The 14,583-nt window shown below is 45.5% G+C and overlaps 1 protein-coding gene across 7 annotated transcripts in view; it reads left to right on the top strand.

Moving 5' to 3' along the window:
- Positions 1-14,583, top strand: part of LOC135110652 (uncharacterized) — a 205,615-nt gene that overhangs the window by 100,764 nt on the left and 90,268 nt on the right. The window lies entirely within an intron of this gene.

Raw genomic sequence — 14,583 nt, 5'->3', positions numbered from 1 at the left:
CTGGGTATCGTCTGGTAATTGTTTTCTTAATCACGAACTTGTACTAAATCACTGTGGCTGAGTCTGCTGTTAAATGCAACGATGCAAACCTTTCCCTCCTCTCTCTCTCTCTCTCTCTCTCTCTCTCTCTCTCTCTCTCTCTCTCTCTCTCTCTCTCTCTCTCTCTCTCTCTCTCATTATTTTATTCAAGAGTTCATTTATTTGGTTTGTTTTCTTTTTGTTTTGTTTTGTTTTTACTGTCTCGTCATTCTCTCCTTAAGGGGAAGTGAGATAATATCACTGAGTTTTGTATTTTTTTATTTATTTATTCATTTATTCATTCATTTATTCGTCTATTTATATATTTATTTATTATAGCACGTTTTTGTTTCTCCACCTCTTCTTTTATCTCTTCTCCTCTCCTCTTCTCTCTCAACAGAAACGAAAGCCAAGAGAGAGAGAGAGAGAGAGAGAGAGAGAGAGAGAGAGAGAGAGAGAGAGAGAGAGAGAGAGAGACAGAGAGAGAGAGGTCGTTCTTCATGCACATTAGTCTGGGTGCAAAATTTCCCACCCAGGTTGATTGCATTGGTGTTTGTTATTTATTTGCTTACTATGCTAATTGTTCTCTTTAATGTATCGCTTCCTGATTATTCATTTCCTCCTTTGTATCTGATTTTATGTATATTTATTTATTTATTTATTTATTCATGTATTTATGTATGTATGTATGTTTATTTTATTTATTTATTTTTTTCTATCATGTGTTATACCTATTTCTGTCATGATATTGAGTTCTTAAATCATTGGTTGTGTTTATGTGTGTGTGTGTGTGTGTGTGTGTGTGTGTGTGTGTGTGTGTGTGTGTGTGTGTGAGAGGTGTGAGGTGTGAGTGATTTATTGTGCTTTATTATTATCACGAAATTTAAGTGTGAGAGATTCATTCTTATCCTGTACGAAATTAAAGAACTCTAGCATTACCACCACCACCACCACCACCACTAACATCACCACGACTAACAACAGCAATAAACATTTCTTCAACACCAGACTGACTTCCATTTAGACACATTCATTATTCACAAGACAGTCAATCACCAGGTAAATTTACAATCACCAGGTAAATTTACAATCCCCAGGTAAGTATACAGCCAGCCAGGTGTGTAATTTGCAATGTGTGACAAATCCAGTTCCTCCAATTGAGTGTCGGAGAATTATTGTTATCTTGTGCCTTGCTGAGTTATTGACTGTGTTCACATCCGCTTTCAACCAGATAATAATATTGACTAGTAATGTCAATGGGTGATGGATGCTCTCTCTCTCTCTCTCTCTCTCTCTCTCTCTCTCTCTCTCTCTCTCTCTCTCTCTCTCTCTCTCTCTCTCTCTCTCTCTCTCTCTCTCTCTCTCTCTCTCTCTCTCTCTCTCACGTTTATGATAATTACTCTCCCATTCTGGTTTATTGTGGATGATATATCTTGAGAGAGAGAGAGAGAGAGAGAGAGAGAGAGAGAGAGAGAGAGAGAGAGAGAGAGAGAGAGAGAGAGAGTATTGTTGCCGGGACCAAGCTTTCTCCTACCAACACTTCCTTTTTCCTCTCCCTTCCTTTAACTCTCATTCCCTCTCCCTTTTACCTTCCCGATTTCCCTTCCCTTTCGATTCCCCTTCTCTCTCTCTAATAGCCAAATATCAGTTCCCTCCCCTTACTTTCCCCTCCCGCCATTTCTTCCCTACCTCGTTCCCCTTTTTAACTGGTAACACACGATGGCTTTTCATTTTTTCTTCATATCTTCTCGGCCTTTCCTCCTTTCTCCCACATAATTGCTCGTTTTAGTCTTTCTTTTTATCTTCCTTTTAATTTTCCATTGATATTTTTGCTCTCCTAGTCTACTATTTTAATTTTCTTAACTCTACCTATTTCTTTGTTCTTTTTTTATTATTATTTTCATCCCTTCTGTTTTTTCTCTCTATTTCTTATTTAGGAGCTAAGAAACTGACAACTGCATTTCATTTTTGTCAATCTATCAGTCTTTTTCTTCTTGCTCAACCTGCAACCTCTTCCCGTTCTCCATTTCCCATTACTAGAGACAAGCATACACTCCCTCTCCTTCCACCAACAAGCACTGCTATTCCACCTTGTCCATTTCTCACTACTCACCTTAACTCTTTCCTTCGATCCTCCCTTTCTCCCTTCCCTTTCCCTAACGCCAGCAAACATACATACTTTCCCATTCTGTCCACTCCCTCACTGCTCTGTCTTACCTCATCCTCCCCTCTGCACCCCTCTCCTCCATTCCCCGCTTCCCCGGTACCTCCAATACCTGGCCTTGTAATCACAGGTGAAGGAGGAGAATTTGCATGTGGCAGCGTATCACCTCTCCGTCCTCCTCGACCGCTCCCGTCCCTACTAACTTTGTTTTCTAATTAAATCCTGGCGAATCTTAACTTAACCTTTGTAATCCCCGAGAGGCAAAGTGCAGGGGAAATCACCGGCATTGCTTCCCTTTGATAACCTGGAGCCTGAGGTGGGTTTTTTGATGTAGTTTTATAATTCTTTACTTTTTTACCATTGTACTGCTCGGCGGGGCGCCCTCACTGCGTTTTCTGTGGGACGGGAGCACTCGGAAGAAAATGGGAGGTCGGTGGCCACAATTACCAGTCGCCTCCAGTCGAGGGAAAAGCTTGAGGTGGATTACAATTGCAAACGAGTGATGATTACTGTTTCGAGGGAAGGGAGTGGAGAGCAATGCAGTGGAAGGGAGGTGACCCTTACTGTATTGCAGCTGTCTCCCCTCACCCCCACCCCCACTGGTCTGTGTGTGTGTGTGTGTGTGTGTGTGTGTGTGTGTGTGTGTGTGTGTGTGTGCATTCGTTCCTGTCGCCTCTGGTTGTCAGATTATTTTGTTTCCTGCCTTTCTTTCTTAACTAATTTGTGTGTGTGTGTGTGTGTGTGTGTGTGTGTGTGTGTGTGTGTGTGTGTGTGTGTGCGTGTATGTGTGTGCGTGTGTCTTTCTGAATAACCCTCACCGATGCTTAAGAATCCTACTGCGCGCCCCACAAATCAAAAATCCTTCAGTTCTTCCCTCCCAGGTCCTTTGTTTTTGCCTTAGGATCTTGGGTAAATGAGCAACGGTGGCGAGGCGAGGCGAGGCGAAGTGAGGTGGGCAGCAGGATGGGGAGGCTGGCTGGTTGGCTGGCGGGCTGGCTGGCTGGCCGGCCGGCGAGAGGGAGGGAGCACCAGCACCAGTCACCTAAGTTGTCACCCTTTGATGGATAACCTGGTCTTGATCCTTGCCGCGTCTCACCAGCGGAGGATCAATTAAACCCTATTCAGTGCAATCCCATACCATTCTATGCCCTACAGTGGATAACATAGCCACTCTCAAGCTCCTTGTTACACTGTGGACATTTCTGCAAGAGTCTAAAGCGCATATCTCTCTCGTCACGATCCTCATTGCGCATCGCCGACTCTCATATGTCATCGAGGCGGATAACTCATCAACCAATGGGAGGAAGGATTACGTGTAACCTCTACGGAATAGCCAATAGCAGAGCGTGTTGTGTCTCGTCTTGGTGTCTGGTGTGAGGGTCTCTTTTGGTGGTGGTGGTGGTGGTGGTGGACGGGATGACACCTAAGGCTATGATATTCTCTCCTGTACCTTGTGTTTACCTTCTCAGCGGGACTTTGGCTGGAGATTCTGTGTGTGTGTGTGTGTGTGTGTGTGTGTGTGTGTGTGTGTGTGTGTGTGTGTGTGTGTGTGTGTGTGTGTGTGTGTGTGTGTGTGTGTCCAAGCAGAACCGCCCTCACCACCCCCTCCCTTCACACGTACACAGACACACACACACCATTCCTGTCTTCTCAGCAGTGCAAGGCTTTGACAGGTTTGTGTGCGAGTCACCTCATCACAGTCACTCACCCCCTCCCCCCTCCCGCTGCCACTGATGCCCGGAGATAGGGAAGAGACGATGGGGAAAAGAGAAGAGAGAGAGAAAAAAAAGAGGAAAACGTCGAGAAGGGAAAGGAGAAGATGGGGGAAAAGGAGAAGAGAAGAAAGAATATCGAGAAGAAGAATGGGGTGTAGAGGGAAATAAAGATAAAGATGAGTACAAGGCAAAATAAGTGAGAGATGAGTAAGGAAATCAAGAAGGAACGATGAGTAGAAGAAAGACAATGAGGAGAATGGAGAAGAGGAGGAGGAGGAGGAGGAAGAGGAAAATCAAGGAGTGAGGAAATAGTGAAACTGGCAAGTGAAGAAAGTAAGAAATAAAGGGAATGCGTGGATTGTGAAGGAAAAAAAAAATACAGAATCGGACACTGGAACGGGCGGAAAGAAAGAGAAAACGGAGGGAAAAAAACAATCTCTTGGTTTCTACTGAACAAAAAACGAGAAATAAACACTCAGGAACAAAAAAAAAAAAAAAAAACAGGAATTCTTTATAAATTTCCCATTAGTTTAACCTTTCATTGCGCACTGGAAGTAAATTAGTCCTTCAAATCAAACTGTGAGGAAAACATGCCATCATCTTGAGCCGACACCGCGTCACCTCCATAGATTAAACTAAAGACGCCCACTGGGAACTGTCGAGAAGAAAGAACAGATATATAAGACCGCAGAAAAGCAAAATATAAGTGAAATAAAAAAAGTATAGATGGAAAAAAGGAAGGAAAATACAGACCAGAAATAAACTCTAGGTGAAGGAAACGCATGTAGGTGAAAAGAAGTAAGTGAAATGAGAAAACATAAAAGAAATCATAAGTGAAAGAAACACTTGTAGATCAGAAGAAACAGGAGTGAATGGAGGACATATCTGCAAGATTATAAGTGACAGAAACCTAACCGAAACTAACAAACACAGAAAATAGAGAGAAGACAGACAAGAAGTGACAGAAACGTAAGTAGACAGAGAGAAACAAGTGAGCGGAGAACATGCAAGCATAGACTGACGCACCAGAATTAGAAGACGAAAAAAAAAAAAAAACACTCATCACGTCAAGAAAATATTAGACGAAACAGAGTAGAAAGTAACAAACATGAGTAGCGAATGCACAGAAACGGAGCAAGAACAGCGTAATAAAAAGAAACAGGAGAATGAAATCGCACCAAGAAAAATATAATACAGATGAAACAAAGTAGAAAGTGACAGAAAAGAAAAGGAGGAGGAGGAGGAGGAGGAGGAGGAAGAGAGAAAACACAAGACGCAGACTAACTTCAGACTAAAAGATAAAGAAAAAAGAAAAAATGACACTAAGAGAAAATCGCAGGTGAGATCGGCGTGGTCGTAACCTTAATTCTCAATCCCGGGCAGGTGCGCTCTTCGGGTCACGTTAATTACACGCAGGTGAGATGGGGTTACGTCCTCCGCCGGTCCTTCTTTACGTCCCGTTTTACGACGCGAAAATATTAACTCACGGCCCCGATCGTCTTGAGGGAAAGGTGACCACTGCCCATTTTCTTTCTCATAAAGATCCTTACGGAAAATGAATGCCCGGAGGTGCGGCTAATGAGAGAAAGCAGATTACGGGACCACGGCTAGAGAGAGAGAGAGAGAGAGAGAGAGAGAGAGAGAGAGAGAGAGAGAGAGAGAGAGAGAGAGAGAGAGAGAGAGAGAGAGGCAGACACTGACAGACAGACAGCCAAACAGGCAAAGACACTGACAGACAGACAGACATACAGACATACAAAAACACTGACGGACAAACAGAGACAATGACAAACCAAAAAAAAACAAGACATACAACGATAGGCAATCAGAGAGAGAGAGAGAGAGAGAGAGAGAGAGAGAGAGAGAGAGAGAGAGAGACTATATACATCTAATGCATTGGACCGCTTGTAAAGGAACGTAACTCATGGTCCGCGGTGTCGTAACTCGGCATTTACTATGCTACAGCGCCTAGGGACCCTGCAGCCAGCCACCCTTAGCATATCATTGGCAGCGCCGTAACCAAGCTTTAGGAGGGCGTCCCAAGATGGAGGCAAGGGGAAGCTATCTGCGTCCGCCATCTTAGTAGGCGCACTAGACACCCACCCTTCCAGCACCCCCACCACAGCCACCCCCGCCACCTTAACCTTCAGAGACCTCCCTCAGTTGTGGCCAATGCGTACAAGGTGCTGGCAAGTTACCGTGCAAGGAGGGAAGAGGGAAAGTGATAAGGATGGAGTGAATGAAGGGAGGGAAGGAGGGAGGGATGGAATGAGTGTGAGGTGCAAGTTACCATGGAGGGAGGGAAGAAGGAAAGTGATAAAGCATAGATGGATGGAAGGGATGAAGAGAAGGATGCAATGATGGAGTGGAAGGTGCATGTCTCTGTCTTGTGTGTACAGTCACGCGTCCAGCTGTGTATGTCTGTTTGCATGACTAACAAGTGCTCCATTCTGGCTTGTTAGGGGTGCTTATGTAGTTTGCAGGACAGTTGGCCTCGCGTGATGAGAGGAGGAGGAGGAGGAAAACATTGTAGGAAGCAGCTGGGTATGGAGGCCTTTTGCGTTTTGAATTAAGTGTAATTTATGTAATGTTAAGTTCATATTTACACATTTCTTCAGTTACATAATTCAGACTAGAAGGAGGAGGAGGAGGAGGAGGAGGAGGAGGAGGAAGAAGTGAACAATTCACACTAAGGGAAAAAAGTACGAAATATTTCTACGCATCAGTAAAAAGAAGGGAATCAAGGACTAGATGTTACCATTCCCAGCCTATATAATGTTTAGAGGAGGCTATAGAACAAGTCGAAAGGTGTCAGGAAGATTAGTGATTAAGGAAAGATGTACCAAATAGCAATCAAGTCAAATGGCTAGTTAGGAAGGTGCTTTGAAATTGTAAACGAACTTGTAATATTATTCGAATCTACCGCTTGCTGAACCCGATTTTCACCTCGCACCAACAGGAAGGGGGAGAGGGGGAAGGAAAAACTTTATCTCTTCACTCCCTGCCGGTTGCAAACACACGCTCTATTCATGTATGCATTGGAAGGCTCTCAGCACTGTCGCGGCCACTTGGTTCAGCCGCCAGCAGGAGGCAGGAGTCCCGACTGTGTTGTCTTTGCTTGCTTTCTCTGCCTCGCCTGCAAGACAAGAAGAAAAAAAAAATTTAATGCATCCGCTCAACAATATGAACAAATCCCTCCAGCCACCTTCTCTTCTCCATGCTCCTCCTCTTTCTCCTTTATCTCCACCTCCTCCTCCTCCTCCTCCTCCTCCTCCTCCTCTCAAGGCCCCATTATGTACGCATGTCCCTCCCACTTAACGCATCACTGCCTTAAACACGGTCCCAGGTCCTCCCACGCAGCATGCTCCCCTCGCCTCCCTCTGCTCTGCTCCCCAACGCCTCCTCCGACGCCTCCCCACGCCGCGGCTACACAGCTACACGCCAGGAACGTTCATGCACCATTTGCCTCCCACTCTTCCCCAGCCAGTCCTATGTAATCCTTCTCGCTCTCTCCCTCCTCCTCAGTCGTAGGATTTTCAGTTCCAGCATATCCCTTTTGTTGTTGACTTGTTTTTCTTGTTCTTTTTTGTTGGTTGGTTTGCTGGTGTCCTTTCCTGGTTTTTCTAGTCTTTTTTTTATTTCTGGTCTGTCTTCTTCTGGTTTATCTTCTTCTTCTGGTCTTCTTCTCCTCCTCCTCCTCCTCCTCTTCCTCCAGTCCACACTCCTCCAATCCATAAATTCCTTCCACCTAATCTTCTTTTTCTACGTTTCTCTTCTTGTCTCACGAAACTTTTCTCATCTGCTTCTCCTCTCTCTCTCTCTCTCTCTCTCTCTCTCTCTCTCTCTCTCTCTCTCTCTCTCTCTCTCTCTCTCTCTCTCTCTCTCTCTCTCCCCTCCCCGCGGTTTGAAGGCTTAGCAATTATAATAGAAGGATCCCCGTCAGGCGCAGACGACCCGCCCCGTCAGGAGAGGATGGGCGTCGTTCACTTTATGAGCGTGCCCAGCTGTTTTGATCTGCGCGGCGCCCCCAATTAAAGTTTTATGACAGCTGGTAAGATATTCTCTCTCTCTCTCTCTCTCTCTCTCTCTCTCTCTCTCTCTCTCTCTCTCTCTCTCTCTCTCTCTCTCTCTCTCTCTCTCATCCAGGATCTTTCTTTCATCTCATTTTTCACTCTCATTATCTTTCGTATTGTATATATACCTAAGTAATTTATTTATGAGCAAAAATTGATAGATAGACGGAGGAGTGAGAGAGAGAGAGAGAGAGAGAGAGAGAGAGAGAGAGAGAGAGAGAGAGAGAGAGAGAGAGAGAGAGAGAAATAAAGGACGCAAGCACTAGATAAATAGATAAATAATGAGAGAGAAAATGAGAAAACATCAGAAATATACTTACTAACAAGAGTGTTGTGTTTATGTATGTGTGTGTGTGTGTGTGTGTGTGTGCGAACCTTCCATCGCATTCGATATTATTCATTCATACACTGTTGGGTTTCATTATACAAATTGGCTCACTAAAGGTTTATGCGCGATGGTAATGAGGATAGAGGGACGCAGGAGGAGGTGGAGGGAAAGGTGGAAGGAATGGAGGGTGTCCGGAGAGAGGAGATGCTGAGGAAGAGGAGAGAAAAGAAGGATGAAGAGAAGCTGAGAGAGAGAGATGAAAGCAGGAATGTTTACAGGTAACTTTGATCCTACCATCCTTCCCTTCCACTGCTGCCATCCTTTGCTCCCTTCAGGAAATATGTGGATCCTATTTCCTGTGTAGTGGAGGGAAGGGAAGGATGGAGAGATGGAGGGATGGAGGGAAGGAGGAAAGGAGAGAAGGAGGGAAGGGATTCGCCTGTAGTTTCGCTTCGTTGACCCCGCTACCTTGAGAGAGAGAGAGAGAGAGAGAGAGGGGGGAGGGAGAGGTAAGGGAGAGGCTGGGTACAGAGAGAGAGAGAGAGAGAGAGAGAGAGAGAGAGAGAGAGAGAGAGAGAGAGAGAGAGAGCAATCCCGACCCATCTTGACCTGCCCAGCCCAATCGTATCTTCAAAATTTTATCTGCTTTGCTGAGTTGAGCTTTACTTAAATCGTGTTCAGAGAGGGAGAGGGAGAGGGAGAGAGAGAGAGGGAGACTAACTCGATCAATCAGACGTGGTGACAGATTTAGTGAGGCTCATGCGGCTTCGGGTCTGTTGGTTCTGAGCGATGAGACGGGCGGCTCTGGCTCCTGTGGGGATATTGCCTTTGTAGGGCTGTGCTGCTTGGGATTAAGGATGTGACGTGCCGGGATGTGGTCTCTGTGCGGTGTGTCTCTTGTAAGAATGTAGCCTGTTGAGAGGTGGTCAGGATGTGGCCCTCTCGTGGACGTGATGTTTGTGTGGTCTTAGAGATGTGGCCAGTGCGGGGATGTGGTCTTTGTACGATGTGGCTTGTAAGAATGTGTGGCCTTGTTATCCCTTTGACTGCCACTTGGTACACCTTTCCCTAGTTAGCAATCACTCTAGGTTGCTTTACTTGTTCTACAGTCACATCAGTTCTAATCTTCAAACTGGGAAGGAATTGCAAAATGTATTCTTTTCATCACTAACTTTATTGTAGATGCTTTTAAAGACTTAACGCATTGCTTCTGGTGCTGCTAATTGTTTCGTGTCGCAGTGAAAGGGTTAAGCGGTGGTCATAGACTAGGCTGGGATGTCGTTTTCTTTTTCTTTCTTTTCTATATTAAATCAAATTATCTCTACTATCTAATCCACGATTTTCTTCAGTCCTGTCTCTCTGTTCATTCCTTTTCTTCTGTCTAAGGTAGGTTAGGTTAGGTTTAGGATTTGCTAGCTAACTCAGGTATGGTTGGAGCTTGGTTGGGTTAAGACTGATTACGTTTGATTAGATTTGGTAAGGTCAGGTTAAGGTAGGTTAAGTTAGGTTAGTAATTCAAGTTTAGTGTATCTATGTTTTGTTAGATTAGGAGGAGGTAAACTTTATATTGAAGATACAGCGTTATTTTGTTTGCTCTTAGGATTTAAAGTAATTTCATAACTTGTAACCACTCGTATCCTAGACTGGAGGCGCTCTCTCTCTCTCTCTCTCTCTCTCTCTCTCTCTCTCTCTCTCTCTCTCTCTCTCTCTCTCTCTCTCTCTCTCTCTCTCTCTCTCTCTCTCAGCCAGTGATTCACAAGGCAGTAAATTCCTCCCTGTGTAAAGGATTAGATGTCGTTGCTGATAACTTGTAAGTAATTGTGACTTGTGAATTTGTTGTTGTCATTCGTATTTCATAAAGATTTGATCTCCTACACACTTGTTGACAGGCTTAGTGTGACTCGGGTGGAGATTGGAGATAAGACTCGCCTCTTCCTCCTCCTCCTCCTCCTCCTCCTCCTTTTCCACTTCCTCCTCCTCTTCCTCCTCCTCTTACTTCTCCTCCTCCTCCTCCTCCTCTTCCTCCTCCTCTTCATCCAGTCTTTCTTCTAACACGTCCATCAAATCTATGACAAAAATTTCTCAGCTTTTCCACACCTACTGGTAAAGCTCCTCCAGTTTCCTCGGGATCGCAAGCATCCACTGCCAAAATATCATCCTTGTCTGACGTTCTGTTAACATTTTATTTGCGAAAAAATTATAAGACACGGCACCTCAAACCTTTAGTAGTCCTGTTCCAGTTACCGAGGACGCTTCATAGTGCTCGTGGAAACTCAGGCCGCTTCGAAGCTTCACATTCTTCTGACTCGGCCGTGTCTCCGTGGTCTGCTCAGTGGCGTCACCAGCAAACTGGACTCAGATTAACAGACAGAGAAGTTAGTGAGGTCTGGACTGTCAGCTGCAAGTTTGACTGAGAATTAGACCATCGGCTGGGAAGTTAGACTGAGGCTTGGACCGTCAGCTGTAACACCTACTTCATACCGCTTATTTGTCCTCGCTGCGTGACGATGATGCTGCGTGCAACAGTCAGCCCAGCGCCAGCCAGGCAGAAGAGTGCATCCAGCAGGGAGCAGCGGCGGCGCCAGGAAGGGCAGGGCACGTGGGTTAAGGGGAAGGCCGCGCACTGAGCCTTGGCCTTACACACCCACGCAACAATCCGGTTCTTAATAAGGCTCCTTAAATCACACCCCGCCCCCTCTCTCCCCCACAGCCACGTGTGAATAGTGGTTCTGGAATGACGGGGCCTGGTATCCTGTTACGGCCACTCGTGCTGTTCACATCCATACGCCTTATCCCAAATATGTGAAGCAGTTAACGAGTTGATGATTCCAACGCTGTATTAAGGACCGTATTCTGAGGCACTTCTACGCCGCATCACCTCCGCTATTTTCTAAAGGCTATAGTTGAGGTGACACGGATTTCTTTAAGGGTGTTTTCAGGGTTCTAGGGACAGATTAACAATATCTCTCTATTATGAACGGGAGAAACATTCTAGAGAACCCGGCTAATCATCTCTGTGGCCTATCAAAACAGTCGGGATGGGAGCAAAACATTGACAGTGGTTGACATGTGAGCTGGCTGTTGAAGACTGACAGACTGACTACCTGATTGAATGAATGGGTGATTAGACTTAATTTACCGCAACAAAGGGATCGTGTGGTTACTGTAGCAAATGTGGGCGTGCCTGTAATATATTGGCGTATCACATTACTTTTTCCCTTGTAAAGTCGTAGGATGGAAGAAAAAGGGAAAAAAAGTATTAAAGAAGAAGGTATGAAAGGAGAGACGAAGAGGAAAAATAGGTGAAAAGAAGCTGAAAAGTACTGAGAAAAGAGAAGGAGAGAGAAGGAAGGGTCTGATAGGAGATAGAAGATAGAAAAGAGGAAGTAATTAACATGTTTTTGCATCCTGATGTCAACATTATTAAGATTATCGTTGTGATTGGCAGCAAACACAACAGAGAGAGAGAGAGAGAGAGAGAGAGAGAGAGAGAGAGAGAGAGAGAGAGAGAGAGAGAGAGAGAGAGAGTAACGAAGAAAAGGACATGAGAAGGAAAGAGCATGGGAAGGGAGCGAAGATGAGGAAGAAGAGTAGAAGGGAGAGGAAGAAATAGGAAGGGAGAGGAAGAGAGACTGTACTTCCTTGTTACTGATGATAAAATGTGTATTGTTCTATTGGATTTATCTTCGCCTTCTAATCGTTTGTCCTTCTCTCCCTTCCTTTATTAACCTTTACCCTTTCATCGCCTCTCCTTGCTTTATTCCCTTCCGTTATCATTTGGTATTCATCTTTATTATTATTATCATTCTCTCGTCTCCTCTCTTGTTTCTGTTATCCTTGTTCGTCTTTGTTGGGTCTTGTTTTGTTGTTGCTATTCCGTGCTTCTCTCTCTCTCTCTCTCTCTCTCTCTCTCTCTCTCTCTCTCTCTCTCTCTCTCTCTCTCTCTCTCTCTCTCTCTCTCTCTCTGTTTATTGTTTAGTTTATTGCATATTCCATTATTCCCCTTGTCTCCATCCTTTGTTATCACTCTCTCTCTCTCTCTCTCTCTCTCTCTCTCTCTCTCTCTCTCTCTCTCTCTCTCTCTCTCTCTCTCTCTCTGTCTTTACTGCGTTGTTGAGAGATAGATAGATAAATAGAAAGATAGATGGAAAGATAGATATTTAGATAGATAAATAGATAGATAGAGAGAGAGAGAGAGAGAGAGAGAGAGAGAGAGAGAGAGAGAGAGAGAGAGAAAGTAAAAATAAAAAGAATCAGAAAAGTGGACACGATTCATCTCTCCACAATCATCCACCACCACCTCCACCACCACCACCACCAGCACCACCACCACCAGTCTGACGGAGGAGGAGGAGGAGGAGGAGGAGATGGAGGATGGTGAGGGCGGTGATGAGTGTCAGGCAGGCCTCGCTGAGTCACGCGGCGGGTGTATCCCTGTCAGTCTCCCTGTCTCCTAAACCCTGGCGCGGCTAATGATCGGGTCACACCACGCTTCATAACATTGCCCTTCAGTCCGAACACCTCTCGTCTCCCTGGTCTCTTCTCGCTCGCCTCGCCTTCTCCTCGTCTTCTTCTCGTTCTCTTCTTCTCTTCAGCCCGACCACCTCTCCTCTCCCTGGTCTCTTCTCGCTCTCCTCGCCTTCTCGCTCTCTTCTTCTGGTTCTTCCCTGGTCTTGTTTTGTTTTTTTACAGGTCTCCTTACTCTTCTCTCCTCTTTATTGGTCTCCTCTCATTCTGTCTCTCCTCTCTCTTTCCTCGCTCTCCTTTCCTTCTTCTTTCTGTCTCTCTTCTCCTCCTTTCTGTCTCTCCTTTCCTCCTTTTCTGTCTCTTCTTCTCGCTCTCCTCTCCTCTCCTCTCGCCTCCTCGACTTCTTTCCCTCATCCATGTGTTCTCTTCCTGCAGTCTCCTCCTCCTCCTCCTCCTCCTCCTCCTCCTCCTCCTCCTCCTCCTCCTCCTCCTCCTCCTCCTCCTCTTCTTCCTCTTCCTCTTCTTCTTCTTCTTCTTCTTCTTCTTCTTCCAGACATGGCTAAAGACACGGGTCAACTTTCACCTGTCGACTGTAAATTTGAGCTCCACACCTTTGCTGAGGCCTGTGTGTGTGTGTGTGTGTGTGTGTGTGTGTGTGTGTGTGTGTGTGTGCGCGCGCGCAAAATCGACCAAAAACACAAGAATCGTGACTAATAACACGTCTCTTGCTTCTTCTGTCCTGTCTCCCTCACCTCTCTTTCGTTGCAGTCCTCCCTCCTCCTCCCACATCCTCCTCCTCCTCCTCTTCCTCCTCCTCCAGCTCCTTCCCTCCACCCTATCTTTCAGGGCTTCCGTTCTCACCTCGCCTTCAGTTATCCTTCTCTGTTTCTTCAATGCTTTTCGTTTCCTTCAGACTCACCTTCTATGATATTCTGTTCTGTCACCATCATTCTCCTCTCATTGTCTCAGTTAATCGCAAGGCAGATGTGTTTTTAACTTTATACTTACGTAGCTTTCATAAGGTCATGGTGGGATCGATCAGGCAACCTCGAACCATGCAGGCTTCCCGTGGGTCTCCTGCGATACAACCTCATGGACGTGGTCGCCTATTGTACTCGGATTTCGTGTTGAAGCATTATACAAGGAGCGTTCTTCTGTTGAGTCTCACAGAGTAATCGCGTATTAGACTCAGGGGCACTCCATTCATGTTCTCACCTTTCTGAGAAGACGCTCGTTACGTAAGGCTTCGTCAGGTTACAGTATCCCCCAGCAGTGAAACAAGGCAGTGGGTACAGGCGGAGTGAGGGAGGATCCAGCTCTTCGTCCTCTTACACGCATATTGACAAAGGAATTATGGTCTTGTTGGGCGAGTGTAGCACCAGCAGGCAGGCCACCTTGCTATAATGAGGACCATATTCTGAACCACTTCTGCGCCGCACCTCTGCTGTTTCCAAAAGGATCTAGTTGAAGTTGTACGGGTTTCTAAGGATGTTTTTACAGTTCTAGTGACAAATTAACAAGATTTTTATATTACTGTAAGGTTAGATACTCTTGAGAGCACGTCTGTTCATCTCTCTGGCCTTTAAAAATAGTCGTGGTGAGAGAGCAAAGTATTCTAAGTATTGACCCCAGCAAGGCAGTGAGTGCACCGCCACGCCACCGAGCCACGTGACATTTCCATGGTCAGTTTCCTCGTCAAGTGAAAATAAACTACATCTCTTCGCCAGTGACCTTCAGATATCTTGGTTTTGACTGGCCTTCGTCTGAGGAATACAAATTTTGAGATGCAACAAAATTACTTCTTTATTTTTAAACTTC

This window comes from Scylla paramamosain, chromosome 20 (assembly GCF_035594125.1).
Source record: "Scylla paramamosain isolate STU-SP2022 chromosome 20, ASM3559412v1, whole genome shotgun sequence".
Classification (NCBI taxonomy): Eukaryota; Metazoa; Arthropoda; class Malacostraca; order Decapoda; family Portunidae; genus Scylla; species Scylla paramamosain.
This window is presented reverse-complemented; position numbering and strand designations above follow the sequence as displayed.